Source organism: Haemaphysalis longicornis, unplaced genomic scaffold, assembly GCF_048455015.1.
Source record: "Haemaphysalis longicornis isolate Haplotype H1 unplaced genomic scaffold, Haemaphysalis longicornis Haplotype H1 scaffold_5, whole genome shotgun sequence".
Classification (NCBI taxonomy): Eukaryota; Metazoa; Arthropoda; class Arachnida; order Ixodida; family Ixodidae; genus Haemaphysalis; species Haemaphysalis longicornis.
This window is the reverse complement of record NW_027526385.1, coordinates 168,767,185-168,786,555: the sequence shown is the minus strand read 5'-3', so window position 1 is coordinate 168,786,555 and position 19,371 is coordinate 168,767,185.

Sequence of the window (19,371 nt, the reverse complement as noted above, 5' to 3'; positions counted from 1 at the left end):
TGTTGTGAAACTCTGCTGCTAACGAAGAGACAGTGCTCGCCGTTGCAAAAAATTGCAATGTTCATCTGTTTCGCTTGCTTGCGGATACATAGACGATTTAAATTTTCGTGCCAGCGCGCCAACGCACCCGACTGTAGCGACTGAACTTGCCCTGGCTGCACGACTGGCTGCCCGGATGTAAACAACCTCTGTGCAATCAACGCAGCGCGGCCGGTGACTCGGTGCGGCCGGAGCTTCAAGCCTCGCCTTGGGCCGCCGTTTTTATTTGTGAAGAACTAGTAGTGCCATTTGGTGGGAAGATTTTTATGTGCTCCTGCCACACGAAGAACGGCCGCAAACAGCATTTTGATACGGAGACAGCTGAGGACAGCTCGCTGGTAAGTGGTCTGTCATCAGTCGATGCGTTTGTCAAACGTTTGGATAGGGTTAACAGCGAAGTACCCGGGTAACCGTGCCGCTCACAGCACGTACACGCACTTGCAAAGAAAAAATTGCACACTCGTATTATTTTACTTGTTTGTGGGTTTTGGGGTATGCATTCGCATTCTTTTGTAGGGCGCTTTGTAACAGGGCATTCGAGTTGCCTGTCCTTTTAGGTACGGCAAAATCTCGAGCAGCGCATCATTCAGCCAGGGGCCATATCCCAATGTCAATGCACACACTATGAAAGCAGCTTGCACTTAATGCGTCACATTGTCTGCTGATAAGCATTTTAGCTTCGCCCCTTTCATCATCATTCACTTCGTGGAGAGGGGGGATTTTTCTTTCATAGCTTGTTGTCACTGCAGTAATTAACAGCAGAATCAGTCCTAGAAATCAAAAAAACGGTTCGTTTTACGTTGAAAATACTCACAGTAGCAAACGTTGCACCACAAGGAGGAACAATCGGTTGCAGTGATGAGGCATAAGGGTAACTTGTTGTTAAAGGGTCATTGAAGGCAACCAGCAAGTTGGTTTCAAACGGAAGTCGGACCTCCGCATAGCCATTTCAGCATTTATTTGGTGCCACGATTCCTTCAGTGCTCAGACATCGCTGTTCAAATGCCCATCAAACGTGACGCAGACACGACTGCAGTCGCTGTTTGCATCAGGATAAACCGGAAGCAAGTGAAGCAGCGGTGAATAATAGCAGTATACAAGCAACTGAATACAACATTACCACGTACCAAGCAGTGTGGTCAGTTTCGGTCAAATCGCTCATGCTTCCCCGAACTCCCCTGTCGTTTGCCGTTCGAGACCAATAATCAAAATATTTCTCCATTGGACCCGTGATCAGTATTTACGCTTCACTAAAGAAAAACATTGGCCTTTTGAGGCCCCGCAAGTGTTGGCGTCGAACGATTTTCTCGTACGTAGCTCGCATGCTCCCTTGGAAAGCGGTACTGCCACCCCAAGTATAGACCAGTAGCACCATCCAGCGGCTCCAAAAAAGTAGCGCGCGTCAGGCCATTTAAGCCCTTCCGGCGAAACCATGTTTTTGCTCGTTTCAACCATATTTAAAAAAAAAGCCAGGTGTAAGAGGGGTATAATAGTGTTCTCCGTGAGCTAATACATCAACATAGAAAGACTTGCATTTTAACTTCACTGTCATTTAAAGTTGTGCTCGAGTATATTGTGCGGAAGTAATCTTTTTTATTGCTACAAAAGCCACGATGGTTAATGTACTGGCACTTGGTTTTGTGAAGTCTTTGCATTCCTAATTTAAGTACTGAATTTCGCAGGGTACCTGGCCTAATAATTTTATTACTGTAGCGAATTATTAAGTTCATTTAAAGGAGTACTCACACGAACATTCCCGCTTTCAGTTTTTATGCTGTAAAGAATACCTATTGGCCCAGTAATTACGAAAATTGAACCGATAGCCATCAACCGCCAACACAAAATTAATTATAGCAGGTTTATTGCAACCAGTTTCAATATTGGTCGCCGCGCGGGGAAATGGCCGTTCGAAGGCCAGCCTTCAAGCGGGCCAGCCTCACGTCACGGTCTCACCCGTGACGTCAGGGACGTTCGCCGCATCGTCTGCTACGATAGCACATGGTCCGCACTCGCCCGCGCAGTCGACATGTCGTCTGAATCGTCAGACTCGGATGAGTCGCTGCCACCCGACTGACAGAACCACTTTATTTGGCCAGGCGATTAGGCCGGCGATGTCTTCGCCGTCGTCTGTTTTTTAATATCACTGCGGCTCGAACCGGCACAGACCGTGATAGCAACAGCTTGTCGCCACTCTTCTAATCAATCTGATCGCGAAAAACAAGTTCCACATGCGAGAAAGTAGATGTTAGTGTGTTGAAAAATTGTGCTAGGAGTTGTTATCAGCGCTGAATTTAAAAGTGGGGTTCACACATATGCCGCGATGGTAAGCCTACGCTGACCGGGAGCGGAGGTTCGGCGCTCCGACCCAGCGCTGCCGGCACCGCGGTGCGGCGAGCGGCCGAAAGATGGCGCCACCTGTGCGAGCCAGCTGGCTTGGGCGACAGTTCTTGCGGCCGCCGCCGCGCATGAACTCAGTCCACGTTTACCGCTGCATGTCGTCGCGTGGAAAATAATGCATCTTGGGGTCGTCGTCGATTTGCTCGGACAGGCTTCCACGAGCAGTACCTCGCATTCCGCGAGCTTGCCATAGCACAACTTGGGCGAGCTCACACCACCGCGTCGCCGCGGTGCCCATCGACATCGCGCACCGCGCGGTGCCGGCACCGCGCAGTTTTCGGCACCAGTGCAAAGGAACACAATGCGCCGGCCACGAACTGAAGAGCAAAGACGTCGAAAACGCAAAGTTTCCAAGCACTGCTCACACAGCTACGCCCATGTCTCCTGCCCAAACAAATACCACCGACAACAGCAGCGCAGGATATCGTTTCCGGTTCCAAAAACGACTTTATGACGTCTCCCTGAACCGGCCAGACACGCAGGCCAATGTTTCGTCACGCCGAAAGCGATCCGCTAGTGCTGCGTTTTTGTGGAAGCTCGCGGCCTGGACAATAAAAATCGATTTTAGTTGTGATTCCGCCCTCGGATGGCTGCAAACATTTGTGTGAGGCATCTGTACAAACTACTGAAGCCAATTATATCACTTTTTAGGCGTCAAAATTTGGTGTCAGTACTCCTTTACCATAGTGTCTGTTTTGAATTTTACATGTGGGGCATGTTTTTTTCTTTTTTGCTTTTTCAGGCAGATGTTCCTTTGACTCCCTGCCTGCATTCCGCGAACGGGGAAGTTAGCCTCCGCATCGATGTCCAGAGTGTCTTGACTGCATCATCTTTACTGGGAGGACTGTGTAGTCTGTTTGCATCGTTCTGTTTTCAACATTCAATATCCCAGGAAGGCACACAGAGCTCTAACGTTTGTGGAACATGCCTTTTTGGACCTTGCCAGCACCAAACCACATGTGAAGGATTTTGAACTAATTAACTTTTATCTCATCAATACCCCTCAGTAATATTTAATTTGTTTTCAATCCTGTAATCATTGGATAGTAGTCTAAAATAATTGCGTATTATATTTCTGACTTTTTCTTTTTTTCTTTTTTCACTGAACAGGGGATATTTGATGGGCCTTTCTGTATGCTGATAATACAGCTATTTTCTAGTGAAGCAATAATATTAACGAACTAATATAACTTGAAACAATTATCTAAATAATGTTGGCAACCGGTGGCAAATGAATCAACAAAAAATTATCCGAAAAATACGAATTACACGGCTTTTTCTTCTCACTCTAAAGAAGCTGTCGCCATACCACCCATTCTGTTCTATATCCTTGCAATTAACCCCTCAGACTCGGTCACTTTTTTTGGCGCATTTGTGTCTTAATCAAAACGCACGGGTATTTTCCGCAGCATATTTCTCGTTCTTTGTATTAATCATTTATCCATAGCCATCTCATTGCTGTCTGTCTCCTACATCATTTATCTCTTGTGCCGTTACCATCTACAAAATGCTCATTACCTTTCAATATCAAATCGTTACACAGCTCTCGCTCATTTCATCACCAATTGAAATTTTTTGTTGTTTTAAACCACTGCAGCCATTTTTTTCACTTTGTGTACTGAGTACTGATGGGTACTGATAAGTACTCACGCATTCTCAATCCTCTAGTATTATTTAATGATGTCACTTACCATGCCGTTGTGTTTGTGCCTATATGTTTTTCGCATATTTCCAGTTCTTGTAGTAATAATGTTTCTACAGTTTGTTCAAGTAGCACACAGCTCGCTCATTTCACCACCAACTGATTTTTTTGTTGTTGTAAACCACTGCAACCATTTTTTTTCACTTTGTGTACTGTGTACTGATGCGTACTGATAAGTTCTGATAAGTACTGACGCGTTCTCGATCCTCTACTATTATATAATGATTTCACTTACCATGCGGTTGTGTTTGCGCCTATCTTTGTTTTCGCGTATTTCCAGTTCTTGTAGTAATAATTATTCTACGGTTTGTTCAACTAGCATTGTATGGCTGTTTTCCATTCCTAACTGGCGTGTTATTTAGCAATGTACCATTTGTGCTTTCTTATAGGAGGTCGCCCTAAGTTTGTATTTCGGAACCTCCTTGTGTAAACCATGTACCATGTAAACTTGTATGCGAACGTTTGGTTGAAATAAACCTGATACTGTAACAAACCGTGTGAAATCAGTACTCCCGCCGGGAACTAGAAACTCTCCCTTGTGGCCGTGAAAAACCTCCTTTCGGAAGGCCTACAAAGCCGCCTCAACTTTCGCAAAACTCCATTCAAAAGAAATATATGCTTCCCTTGAACCTCCTAAAAACTCCCCTCGCGAGGCCTACAAAACGTACAACTCCATGCCAAAGAAGTAAATGCTTCCCTTGAACCCCCTAAAAGAGCCCCTAAAATAACATAAGTACTTCCCAAGGGAGCCATATATCTCCTGATCAACCGCATAAAAAGTCCATAAACATCACTTAAAAACGTTTTGAGGAAGTAAAGAATGCTCCATTTTAATCTCCTTAAATTCTCCCGAACATTTCTTAATACTCCCTAACTACCCCCTTTCTATAACGTAAAAACGACCTGTTTTGAGGAGGTAAACAAAACCTTCCTGTTCCATGTAGTAAAAAAACTCCTACAATGAGGATCACTAGAGGACAGTCGAAAAAGAACCTCTAGAGAGTATATGGGAGGAAAAAATTTTAGAGTGTTTGCGCCACGTCGTCGGTATCACGCAGGAGCAGTTCTGAATGAAATGCCTGTCCAGTTCTTTGTGATGCATACACTTTTTCAAGTAGATGGTTACGCTGGGTTTGCGCGTAGGAAGTGTACAGTCTTGTGAGAATGTGACGTCACATTACGCACAAAGAACGTGCGCGTGTTGTTTATATGTCACGAACTTGCAACAGGACGAGCAATGTCACTGCGGCCATGTGTGCGGCATCTATACAAAGAATGGAACTTTTGCCATTGACGGACAACGTGATGTCGGACGTCGCCTTCCTCGAGTTCCGAGTGCGTCGGGGCGTCGCATCTCTGCTTCTGCGCGTTGACAGTCGGGCCAATGCGTCGTCGTTGTCGTCGTCTTCTCGCCGGCAGGCTAGGTTATGTCGGGTGCGCGTCGCCGTGTGTTGCTGTCGTCGTGTTCGGGGGTTACGTCAGGGTTAGATCTGGTCGTTCAGCTGAAGGCATGTCGTTAATCACGGGGTTCAGTACGTCCTTGTGTTTTTGGAGGGTTTTCGCTTTTTGCCGTTGTGCAACTTCCGCTCTTGAAGTTGCTGCTTTTAGTTTCTCCTGCGTGGGCTAGGGCACCTTTCACGGGCGAAGTGAGCATTGCTCGGTTCGGCATTGCTCGGTTCGGAGGTTCGGCGAATGGTACGGGTAGAGTGATGGCGAACGGTTGAAGCTGGCTGGGCCACGGCTAGATAATGGGATATACTCGTACATCTGACGTATGGCCAGGGAAAGGGGGAGGGGCGTTGACTGAGAAACCACGCAGCCCGTCTCTCTTGTACTGGTAGCGATGATAGATGCGGTAACCCTCTACACAGTGGGTGCCCAGCGAACGATGACTGGTGGTTCGCCATGCATCTGCCTTCGTTGGCGTCTGGTTTTAGGCTACAGCGGGTCGGGTGGGCGACAAGGGACTGTGGTACGGTGGGGTTCTTTGCGAACGGATTAGAGCTGGGCGGGGTCGTCCAGCAGCCGTGGAGTATGGTTATAGCTTGTGGTTCACGGATTACTTCCGAAGGCGTCGAAGTAAGCAACGCGTATTGAATTTCTTCCCGAGTCACGTCACTCATTGAGGTGACTTGAGGTCGCGGCATTGTTGAAAATAGTTTCCGCACTTCCTCCCCAACGACTGCGCGGATTGTATCACGTAGTGCATCAGAGTCAAGAGCCCCGCAACAAACGTCTTCGAGAGTAGCCCATTGATGGGGTGGTCGATCTGCCCCGTACGAATTTCCGGCATATTCTCTATTGCAGCCGCCTCAGAAGTGAATTCGGCCACTGTTTTAGGGGGGTTGCGTACAAATCAAGCAAAGAGTTCTTGCTTTACTACCCCGATCAGTAACCTCAGTTTCTTTACCTATGTCCTTTTTGGGTTCACGCGACCAAATATTGTCTTCATTTTCTCAACGAAGATCACGACTCCCTCGTTGCGGTGTTGCGTTCGAGTTTCAAGCAAAAGCGCAACCCGTTCTTTTCTCATCGCTGTGGGGAATGTCTAAAAACTCGCTTTTAAATTGAGTCCAGTTGGTAAAATAGCTCTCGTGGTTTTCGACGCTAGTTCGAGCTGCATCTTCTAAGAAAAAAACATGCCGGAAATTTTCTTCATCGTCCCACCTGTTGAAGATCGGGAAGCGCCCCAGCTACTCCAACAATTTTTCTGGGTCTTCAACGAAGGCTCCCCGGAACGTTAGCGATTCCCGCTGGTGCTGCAGGAGGATTCGCGACGTTCCTTCTCGCACCATGGTGGTGATTGCAGTGGTTATTCTCTTGGCTCTGCTGGAAGGAGACCAAGCTCGTGCGGGAAACAATGCAGTCAGCGTCTGGGTCTAATTGCACTGGTTGCACTAGCTTCGCGGCTTCAAGAGGTCGTAGGTATCATAAAGGGTGCGTACCCAGCCCCTCTGTCAGGTATCACGACGGCAAAGACGACGCAGTTGTCTTGAAGGAAAACCCAGTTTATTGGAGCGATCTCGTGCTCCCCTAACAACTCAAAACATACACAGGCAGCGAAGCAGCAGTAAAAAAAGTGACGTGCGCAGGAGAGCGTCGGCGAGTTGTATGCCGTGGTAACGGCTCTGCGGGCGTTTATCTTTCGGTGGGGGTGTTTTTGGAACAACCGTATTACATTGAGAACAGCGTACATCAAAGAAGACTATTTTAAGCTATAGACGTTGGCGCTAAACATTCTCCCTAACAAAAGAGATAACCCGTGCGGCATAAGAAAGAAAGAATGAAACACGAGCTTAACGTGAGCCGCAGGTAATACAAGCCCGAGCAGCCGGGCGGTAAAAACAAAAGAAACAAACCCAATACGTGATTTCCTGGCATTGTAGTTTCTCTTCCAATTTCCCGCGCAAGAGCACACTAAATGACATTCAGTGCACGGGGACGTAGACCGTACAGCTCAGAAAAACCGTTTAAAAGGCAATAAGTTTTACTCCAGGCCATCGTCGAAGTTTTGGCAATTTCTCGTAATCTTTCAAGTGTGTCAGAAATGCCAATTTGGCCTTCGTGGTTCTCGGTGAAATCTCTTAACTTCTATTAAAATTTGTCTGCTTACTTTATTGCCGAAGTTTCAAAAGTAATACCATCGTGTTATCCCAAGCAGTACCTTTATATGTTCTCGTGTTCTCGTATAATCCACCTAGCATTTTAGAACCTAAATAGCCCGTCTTGAGCCCTAAATTTTAAACTGCACCTCAGTTAAAAACTTTGAGAGATTTCGTATATACGGGTCCCGACATTAGGAACGCTCCCCGCTCTGATATATCATGGTACGTAAGGCTAGAAAGTCGGGTTATATTATCGATAATATATGTCACTGTAAAGTGTGCGTAGAAATACGAGCTATAATGTTCACTAAAAATTGGTAAGTATAGTACCACGATTATTTTAAGTTCGTGTCATAAAAAACTCAGTCTCCCAATTACATTTCACGGGGTTAGGGTTGCATACTCTGCGGATCACCTAAATTACACGGACTGCGTATTTATTATTTTAGAATACTGGGAGTGACTAGGTAACTTCTGTCTTCTCGCACTCAATACAAGCCACATCTCTCCAAATGTGTGGCAACTCAACAACAGCAGAAAAAGCCTTAACCCTAGGTCAGAGCCATTTCTCAGCGACGAATGTCACTAGTAGTGGAGCTGGGGAGGTCAACGTCAGTTTTTGTATGTTGCAATAAAACGCGTGAAGCGTTTGCGTCAGTCACTTGGGCCGCTAATTGTAGAAACTCGCACTGACCTTTAATCGCTCTCTGTACGACTCTTCGACAAAGGGAGGTAATTTATACTGCATGCTGACGTACAAAACCAAACATTTTCAAATATCATTTCATTGTTTTCCAGGATCCGCACTTCCTGGCGTCGGTAAATTGCAGGACGCTGTTTCGAATTTTATATCACTTTTGGACATTATTCCTAGAGCCTGTGATCCTAAGAATTGTTCCAGTTACTATGAAACTCCCCAAACTCGCTTCCTTAGCCCTGTCATAAAATTTATTTATGGCTCGCATATGCATACACTTAAACAACCATAAAGCTACGTTTCCACGCTAAGCACAGTATTGAGGAAGCACCACCTACTAAACTTTTTATTGACTTGTCGGCTAACAGAAAGGTACAGGCTTCCACTTAATTCACGTCAGTAAGGTAATCAGTGTCTTATCCAAAATGAGCATGCAGAATTGTTGTTTTCTGCGGCTTGTAATAATGATACTTTCATGCTAAATCACAGAAACCTGTTCATGGCACCTACGTCCTAACTTGGCTCTGTGAGCGATACACTCCAACATGTGGTGTCGAGTTAGAGTGCTTCGAATGCAAACGGAAAGACGATTCGAATGCGATTGAGTTATTTAGAAGGGCGTGAAAGGGGTATGTGTTTGTCGGGTCACGGACTTTGTCTTGTTTCTGTGTGAACCGATTACTGAGAAACGTTTCTCTAATGAGAGGTTTAGTCTCTAAAGATTTGTTATGTAAGCAGAAAAAAATTTTTGCAACTGCGCAGACAGCAAAACACATAACTAACTATATCCTGCTATGCAGGTAGAGTGTTGAGGCAGCATTGTGATTTGTGGACCGTCGCAAAAATATACGCGTATATACCTCAACGATGCCGTTCATATTCGCTGTGCTATTCGGCTACTTGAAGGCACTTCCTATCCCCGAATGGGGTAATCCGCCGTGATTCGGAACCACGAAAAGAATCCACAACTTCGGCAGTATGCGTGCGCTGCTCTTCATGTACACACACACACACACACACACACACACACACGCACGCACGCACGCACGCACGCACACACACACACACGCGTGGGCGCACGCACACACACACACACACACGCACGCACACACGCGGGCACGCACACGCGCACACACGCACACACGCACGCGCGCACGCACACACGCACGCACGCGCGCGCACACACACGCACGCACGCACACACGCACGCACGCACGCGTACACGCGCACACGCGCACACGCACACGCACACGCGCACACACGCACGCACGCACACACGCACACACGCACGCACGCAAAGTTCTCGATTAGGCAGGCAGCCAAGCAAGGCAAGGCAAGGCAATGTAGCATACCCTTGTTCGTTCGTGCCGGCAAGGACGCTAATTGAAATCATCGCTTTATGAATCATAGGTTGGGCATTTCGTCCTGCCGCCGTGTAACATTTCAGTTGGGGTGCAGTGTCTTAATCCCTATTGTCGCCCTCGGCGCCGCACCGTATCGGCGTTGAAGTGACCATAGTGGCTAGGGAAGATATGCCGGGCCACCGCAGAGAGGCCACAAGCACAATGAGCACGACAATGCTCCCACCCGTGACCACGGCAGGTGCGTGACTCGAGGAGACAAGACGAGATCAGACGAGACCAGTTTGCCGTCGGTCGCACGCACTTTCGTCTGGTGCGGCTCCCAGCGCTCAAACGGTTCTTGACAATGGCAGGCATCGTTCTTTTTACGCCAGGATTCACCCAACTCATCGCCTTTATGCCCGGCGGCCCGGACTTTCTGACTCACCATTATCATGTCGTGTCTCATCGTTGTTTCTTAGGTATATGGTCTGCGTCCTCAACTTGGACGATCGCATGGCATAAGGCAGGAACAAAGTAGGCAGTGGCACATGACGCAACGGGAGACTCAGTGAAGACGACGGTGTACGTAATGTAGCATAGCATTGCGTAGCTGGTACCATCGCGGCCGCTCGTAAAATCACCGCTTCATCGGTCCTGGTTCGTGCAGGTTGTCCTGCCCCCGCAGGACGACCTGGAGGAACCTGCAGAAAATAAGGGTTGGCAGTCAAGAAAACCCAGAAAAGAAAGGGGAGATTGTGGTGGGTCTTAGAAACAGATGAGGAATTTTATGAGTCAGAAAGAAAGTGGTGTGAAAAAATGCCCGCGGGTGAGATCCGAGCCCACGACCTCCAGATTACGGGTCTGGTGCGATAACCACTACGCTACCGGCGGGGCTGTTTCCCCACCACCTTCTCGGGTATTTATGTGAAGGTATTTTTTGTTTCCTGCGCTTGGGGTTGGTAGCCAGCGCCACTCGGACTACTCGGGGTGAAGGGGACCTTGTTTTTAACCCCCGAGCGGTGCCTCGAGTGTCTACGACATGTCGAGAGTAGTCGATGAGCGTTTAACCCTCTCGAGCTACCTGTGGCCGCCAAGACTGCCAGAGCAGAAGCCCTCGCTAAGTATGTAGCGAATCAGAAAATGGGAAATGAGAGGCTCGGTGAAATAAGACAGAAAATAGGGGTTGGCCGTCAAGAAAACATGCAAAGGGGAGGTTGTGGAGGGTCAAAGAAACAGAGGAACATTTTGAGTCAGAAAGAAAGTGGTGAAAAAATGCCCGCCGGGTTGGATCCGAACTTACCACCTCCAGAATACCGGTCTGGTGCGATAATCACTTGGCTACCAGCGGGGCTGTTTCCCCGCCATCTTCTCGAGTATTTATGTGAAGGTATTTTTTGTTTCCTGCGTTTGGGGGTGGTAGCCAGCGCCACTCGGACTACTCGGACTGAAGGTTACCTTTCTTTTAACCCCTGGGCCGGGACTCGAGTGTCTACGACATGTCGAAAGTGGCGACCAGCGTTGAACCCTCTTAAGCTACCTTTGGCACCAAGACTGCCCAAACAGAGGCCATCGCTAAGCATGTAGCGAATCAGAAAATAGGAAATGGGGGTCTCGGTAAAATAACACAGAAAATAAGAGTTGGGAGTAAAGAAAACCTCGGAAAGTAAAGGGGAGGTTGTTGTGGGTCATAGAAACAGATGAAGAATTTTTTGAGTCAGAAAGTAAGTGGTGAAAAAATGCCCGCCGGGTGGGATCTGAACTCACGACCTCCAGAATACCGGTCTGGTGCGATAACCACTACACTACCGGTGGGGCTGTTTCCCCACCACCTTTTCGGGTATTTATGTGATAGTATGTTTTGTGTCCTGCGCTTGGGGGCGGTAGCCAGCGCCACTCAGACTACTCGGGTGAAGGGGACCTTCTTTTTAACCTCCGGGCCGTGACTCCAGTGTCTACGGCATGTCCAGAGTGGTCGAGCAGCGTTGAACCCTCTTAAGCTACCTTATATATATATATATATATATATATATATATATATATATATATATATATAGTATGTATATAGTATATATAGTATGTATATACTATATAGTACGTATATATATAGTATGTATATAGGTATATAGTAGTATGTATATATATAGTAGACTGCCGGCATGTCTTTCTGTATTTCCTAACGAGCCCCTCATTTCTAAACCCTATTATCGTGCGAAAGCTTAGCGAGGGCCTCGGTTCTGGCAGCCTTGATTCCAAGGTAGCATAAGAGGGTTTCCCGCCAGTTAACCGCTGATGACAGGCTGTAGACGTTCGCGTCACGCCCCGGGGGTTGAAAAAGAAGGTCCCCTTCCCCCCGTGTAGTCTGAGTGGCGCTGGCTACCACCCTCAAGCCTCAGATACAGTTGTAGTAAATATAAATACCCCAGAAAGTGAAGCAGAACACATTCGCCCTGATAGCCGAATTGGTAAGGCATTCGAGATCTAATCGAAAGGCGTGGGTTCGGTCCCCACTCTGGGCGCGTGTTTTTCCTTCTTTCTTTCTTTCTCGCGTAATTAATAATAATAAAAAAAAAATAATGTAACGTCAATAACGGTAAAAAAAAACACGTCTAACCTTCCCCTATGCCTTCTTTGGCGTTGTAGACTGCCGGCATTTCTTTCTGTATTTCCTAACGAGCGCCTCATTTCTAAACCCTATTATCGTGCGAAAGCTTAGCGAGGGCCTCGGTTCTGGCAGCCTTGATGCCAAGGTAGCATAAGAGGGTTTCCCGCCAGTTAACCGCTGATGACAGGCTGTAGACGTTCGCGTCACGCCCCGGGGGTTGAAAAAGAAGGTCCCCTTCTCCCCGTGTAGTCTGAGTGGCGCTGGCTACCACCCTCAAGCGTCAGATACAGTTGTAGTAAATATAAATACCCCAGAAAGTGAAGCAGAACACAGTCGCCCAGATAGCCGAATTGGTAAGGCATTCGAGATCTAATCGAAAGGCGTGGGTTCGGTCCCCACTCTGGGCGCGTGTTTTTCTTTCTTTCTTTCTTTCTCGCGTAATTAATAATAATTTAAAAAAATAATGTAACGTCAATAACGGTAAAAAAAAACACGTCTAACCTTCCCCTATGCCTTCTTTGGCGTTGTAGACTGCCGGCATTTCTTTCTGTATGTATATAAGGGTGTAGCCCGAAAGAACCCATTCCCGAAATGCCCTTCCCGCTTGACCCGTCCCGTGTGCGCCCATTCCCGAAACGACCTTCCCGTTTGGGCGCTTCCTGTTTCAGCCCGTTCCCAAAACGCCCTTCCATTACAATTTGCTCCCAAAGCGCCCTTCTCATTTGAACCCGCATCGTTGCAACCCATTTGAATTTCTGAAAATATGCGTTACCGTCTTCGAAACTGTTCCCCAAAATGTGCTTACAAGCAACGGGTCATGCACTAAAAACTTGTATGCACCACATTTTCCGGAATCGACCGATATTTCCGGCCGATAAAAGTTTCCGAATGCCTTAGGCCGATACTGCCCTCTTGACACAAAATTTGTAGCGGCGAAAGTGTAGCATAAAGATACCCAATATATTGAGTAATGCACGCATTGGACTTTTGTGGAGTTGGTGTTCGTACGTGCGGCTGAAATTTATTTATCAGCCGCTCTTATGCTCATAGTTTAGAGTGTAGCTTTGTCCTCGGGTTCAAGAGATCTATATATCAAAGATGTCCGTAGGAGAGACTTTAAAAAAGGCAAAAACATGTGGAGAAATCTGAGAATTGGCTACTAATGCCTTTCATACGTGAGAAATTGGCAGATATTTTTATTTATTTACCGATACTTTACGGCCTGGTCGGGCTCATGCAGGAGTGAACATAAAAACACATCAGTATTGGTCGGCGTAGGTAAAAAACGCCCCACACAAATAAAGAAAAAACAAATATGTAATTGGTAAATGTGTAAATGTAAAAGACAAAGGGGTCCGAACAAGGATATGCATTCGTAATGTACTATTCCAATTTTAAAATATGACGATTCAACCAGAATACATATTTACAATACGTGGGGAAAATACTTCTAACGATACCGAGTTCACTGTTCGTTCAGTTAACTTATTCCAGTAAGAAATTGCACGAGGAAACAAAGAAAACTTTCGAATAGTAATTCAACTGATTGGCTGCCTAATAGTCTTACTATGATGTCTTCTCGCTGAACGTCTGAAAGGCCCTTGGAGGTAGTATTCCCGCGACAATTTCAAGTTTCTGAAGTAAAGAAAATTTACGCTAGAGTCGACCCTGCGCTGCTTAAGTTTTTGAAAGTTTGCGCCATTATGCAAATTGATCACGCTAGAGTGGTGGGAATAAACAGAATCAATAAAACGCAAAGCTAAGTTTATAATTTTCGCCGCTTCTCATGACTGCGATTACTTATAGCTAGATGTAGCATATGTATCCAGATACATAGGGTTACTTTATTTTTATTCGTCTTATTATCTTGTATAGTTTTCATGTGTTTCTTTTCGACATTGATGTGCACTTGCATTATTATAACGATTAAATGTGTTAGTCCACCAAATACTATTTCTTTCAAAGAGAGGGTATTTTTGCGATTTTTTTGTGCTTCCGCGGCGCTTTTCTGGTCTTCTTGATTTTATCATTTTTTGGTTTGTTAATTTAAAAGATTTGTTTGTTAATTTAGAAGATTTGTTTATTAATTTGCTAATTATTAATTTGTTTGTTAGGCTTTGTTAATTTAAAAGATTTCTTAATTGGTATGACGAATTGTAACCAAATGTCGTCGTCTCTATAGATCCAAAAAGTCAAGCCCAGGTTTGAAAAGCAGTCAAGGACTCTGGATGTACTAAGCATGCTATCGCATCGCTGTGAACAAACGGAAATAAATGAAAAACAATATGAAAATGTTTTTATAACGTTTCATAAACTGGGTACGTTATTCCGGGAACGGGATAAATAAGAAAATACAAAACGGGAAGGTTCTTTCACCCCGGGTTGAAATGGGATGTTGAAACGGGAAGGTTGAAATGGGAACAGGTTCAAACAGGAATAGGCCAAGTGGGAAAGGGTGAAACGGGAAGGTCGTTTTGCATCGGGTTTAAACGGGACGGAACAAGCGGGAAGGGTGAAATGGGAATGGGTTGAAACGGGAACCTCCCATATATATATATATATATATATATACAGTACTCCCTCGTTATAACAAACTCGCTTTACTCGAACTATCGCTTTATTCGAAATTTCTTGCGGTCCCAACCCAACCACACGCATTTTAGGTAGCATTACTCAGCGCGATTCCGGCTATAAACATGGCGGATTAACGCAAGCTAGTGTTTCCCCGACGATTTTCTCGAGCCGGTCATGCTCGATTCGCCCAATCAGACTTTAGACAAACGGTCTAAATGCGTGGTTAGGGCCATTAAATTTTGTACTTGAATATTGGTCGATGGTGGGGACGACCTGGTTTTGCGAATACCGACACTCGTTCCATGGATTCAGCAGTGTCGGCAGGGGGAAGGAACTCTTGTGTCGCAAACTTCACGGCTGCACAAGTCGGGAGAGAAATGCCCAGTCATCATGCAAAGCCCCTAGTGTAAAACCGGTCGGTTTTCATTATTGTGCTGTGCACCCACAATGAGCGGTTAATCGTTCTTTGGCTCAATAAATACAACCGCAAACTCAAGCCACTGCGTTTGCGGCGCTTTCCAGCGCGGAACTCTCGTACGGTTCCATGATTCCCGCACGCTCCCTAAAACAATGGCTACTGCCACCTTTATGTGCGGCGCCCGCAGCGTCATGCAATGCTTGGCCAAATTAGAGCAGCGGTTGCTCGCACCCAGGGGCTGCGTAGTGATGATGAAGAACGCGCACAGTGTCGAAACGACATTGTGCGCGTACCTGTTTCATCCCCGCATCCGCCCATCACATTTTACGCAGGAAATCGCTTCCGCTTTTTCACCCCATGTGAAACCACGTGCCATTTTGAAGCTTCCTTCGAACCTCTTTTATTCCCGCCTTCCCCCGCTGCGGTTTTCGCACCCCACCCGCTAAACCCTCCTCTCTTGTCTCAATACCCCTCTTCCTTCCTTCCTCCATCTTTTGTTTTGTGTGTGTGTGAGTGTGTGAACGCTTGCACTAGGCGTGCGTAATAAAGTCTGGTCTCCCCCACCCTTTTCACCTAACCAGTCACTTTCCAGTTAAGAAACGAGCAGGAAACGAGCCCCTGCTTATTCCCTCACTTTCTTGCTTTCCCCTGGTGACTTCAGTGCAGGGGTACCCCAGGGGTACCCTAGCAGGAGTACCCCAGGGGTCGGTTCTTGGTCCCATATTATTTTCTCTATTTATCAACGACTACCCCACTTCCCTAAATCACGCCGACGCAGTTATCTATGCCGATGATACTGCTTTATTCGTCTATCATCACAGTCTAAAAGAAGCCGAAACTCTAGCAAATTTAGAATTACGTCAGACATTACACTGGTTTAACAGTAATAAATTAGTTCTAAATATTAAAAAAAACAAAATTTATAGTCTTCTGCTCTAACCGAAAACAAGTAACAGACGACTTACCAATGCCTTACCAATTCGGCCGAATTGGTAAGGCATTCGAGATCTAATCGAAAGGCGTGGGTTCGGTCCCCACTCTGGGCGGTGTTTTTTTTTCTTTGTTTCTCCCGTAATTAATAATAAAAAAAATGTAACGTCACTAACGGTAAAAATAGTCTAACCATTCCCCTATGCCTTTTTTGGCATTGTATACTGCCGGCATTTCTTACTGTATTTCCTAACGAGCCCATCATTTCCAAACCCCATATATATATATATATATATATATATATATATATATATATATATATATATATATATATATATATATATATTTATATATATATATATATATATATATATATATATATATATATATATATATATATATACAAGCGCTCCGCTAACCGCCACTGCGAATACCTCAGCTCTCGCTTCGCTCGCGGCTGCACCGAAAAAGCGCGCCGTATCAATACTGTTCTCCGGGAATTTCGCCGCCACTCACGCTTTGTCCCATTCGTCGATCATGGCTTTGTTAACCTTCCAGCATGCCGAGTGCTCGCTGCTGATATCTTAGACCGAAGCTTCGAGGGTGTGTCCTTGCTGGCCGGCCACATTCGCGGAATTTCTTTCATGCAACAGTGCTGCAATCCTCTGGGGTGGCGCGACTTCGCATGCACCGCCAACCAAGTTGCAGCCCCGGCTATTTTTTCAAATGACAGAGACTCAAGAACCTTTATGGCGCAGAATTTCAAACGCAGAGGCAAATCCGGACGAACACTTACCATAATAAATCCCGGCTATCGAAAATGTTCCCTCAAACACACACAGATGCATGCAATAAATGCGGAAACCCTTCCAACTTATTTCCTGAGACATGGGCCGTCCCTATCATCTGGCCTTCACAAAACAACACCCCTAATACGGTCGCGCTATGGGAGGCAGCTCTTGCCAGCTCGGACTTTGAGATGCAGAAGGACATAATTCTTCGAGCCCGTAGAGGAGCAGAAGAGTCTGGGGCCCTGGAAGGAGGGCCCAACCCGTAAGACAATCGCGACACGTCCGTTTTTTCTAATAAACATTTCTCTCTCTCTCTCTCTCTCTCTCTCTCTCTCTCTCTCTCTCTCTCTCTATCTATCTATCTATCTATCTATCTATCTCTCTCTCTTTTCACCACTGCCTCCAGTCCTATACAGAGTATAGACCCCGGAGGCGTATCGGGCGGCCAGCCGACCACCACTGCCCCCCCCCCCATCCACCGCAACCAAGGCGCCCCGGGTGAACGCCACCAGCCTATCCCCGAAGTCCACGGACGAGCGTCGCGTCAGCGACATGCCGCGCCCACCCGTCCAATCTGCGGCGCCCCCACAGCGCCGAGGAAACTCTCGCGGCGATACCACTAAGCTCACCGACCAGCGACGCACCGACAGCGTGCCACGCCCAACCTCCGCATCTTCAGCGACCGCCGAAACCACGGAAACCAACAGCAGCGTGTCCGTCGGACCTTCCAGGGTCTAAAATCTAGCCCTTCGTGCCACATGCCCATACACCCTTCGCAAGAATCAGCATAGCAACAACAAACAACAACACAAAAAACAGGTAATGAGGCTTCCTTCCCCGTTTCAAGACAGTTTTTAATCACTGAGAAGCGCATATGTTCCCAATTGCACGTTCTCGCTCTTTCACAGTATTTGACAGCCCCGGTGACTTCCAGGGGTCTCTTGATTAGAAAAAACCTGCTACTACCGAACTCTCCCCGTCCAACATAAAAAAGTGGAAACAGGTGCTCAATAGAGCATTTTTACATTTAACTGAAATAATCCTGAATCACAATAAATCTACGGCCAATTCTCTCCGAAAGAAAGAGGAACTACTCATTTAGGAACTAAGCAAAAGAGAGTTGAACCTTTTAAGCAAATACGTTTTCAGTAAGGCCTGCGCCATATCCCGAAAAAAAGCCCGCAAATTTTACCGAGATAAGATTTCTAACACTGGCCACACGCGTAAGACTCTAACAAGCTCCGGCTGTAGTAACTGACTCCATTCTGACAATACAACCGATAATGTCACTACGACTGTAATAAATGCTTCGACTACCGCACCCAAACCAGTTAAATTAAACACAAGTACTAATCGTTTCCCATTGTCTGCCATCCCAAAAAAAAATTCCGGGAATGAGCATTTCAAGTATAACCCTCTCCCCAGCTCAGATGAAGTTCTTTTCAAAGGGAATAAACTTTTTCCCCGCTACTGGTGGTTTTGATGAATTTTAACTTTTTGAGGACTCCGATCATTTCGCCAGAAACATGAGGCTACGAAAATACTTCTACGATCACCCAGCGTGGCAAGAACCCCACAGTACCCTACCTAGCTATAATCACTTGACCCCTCTCACACAGCGTGATAGTTGCCTCCACATGCACATCAAAGCTGTCCAACGCGATGTGCGAAAGCATACCAAACACAAATTTCTTTCCAGGATAATATGACTACGAGCGAAGAGAAAGCCCTAGAGGAACTCTCAAGCTGTCCCGACATAATTATTAAACCTGCCGATTTGGAGGCGCCATCGTAATCCTTGACAGAAGCGACTATATTAACGAGGCAAATAAACAACTATCGGTATCAACGTTCTATAAAACACTACCCAAAGATTCCACTAAAGACTATAAACAAATTGTCCCAGATAAACTTGCTGAGCTTGTTAAAAATGAAACAATAAATGAAACCACGGCTCCTTCCTAGATCCCCTTATGCCCAGTAGCCGGCAAATTTTATCTTCTCCCAAATATTCACACGGTGAACAACCCAAAGCGCCCCATTGTTTCTGGCATTGGCACAGTTAAAAAAAACCTCTCCCGCTGTGCGGATAATTTCATTGGCGAGATTCCGCCCAGCTTTCCCTCCTTCATTAAGGATACCAATGCTTTTCTCTCAGACACCTCAAAAATGGAAATTCCTGATAACTGCCTCCTAGTCACCCTCGATGATGTGTAACTGTACACTAACATTCCCGATGAATATGGCCTCACCGCTGCATCGTATGCTTATAC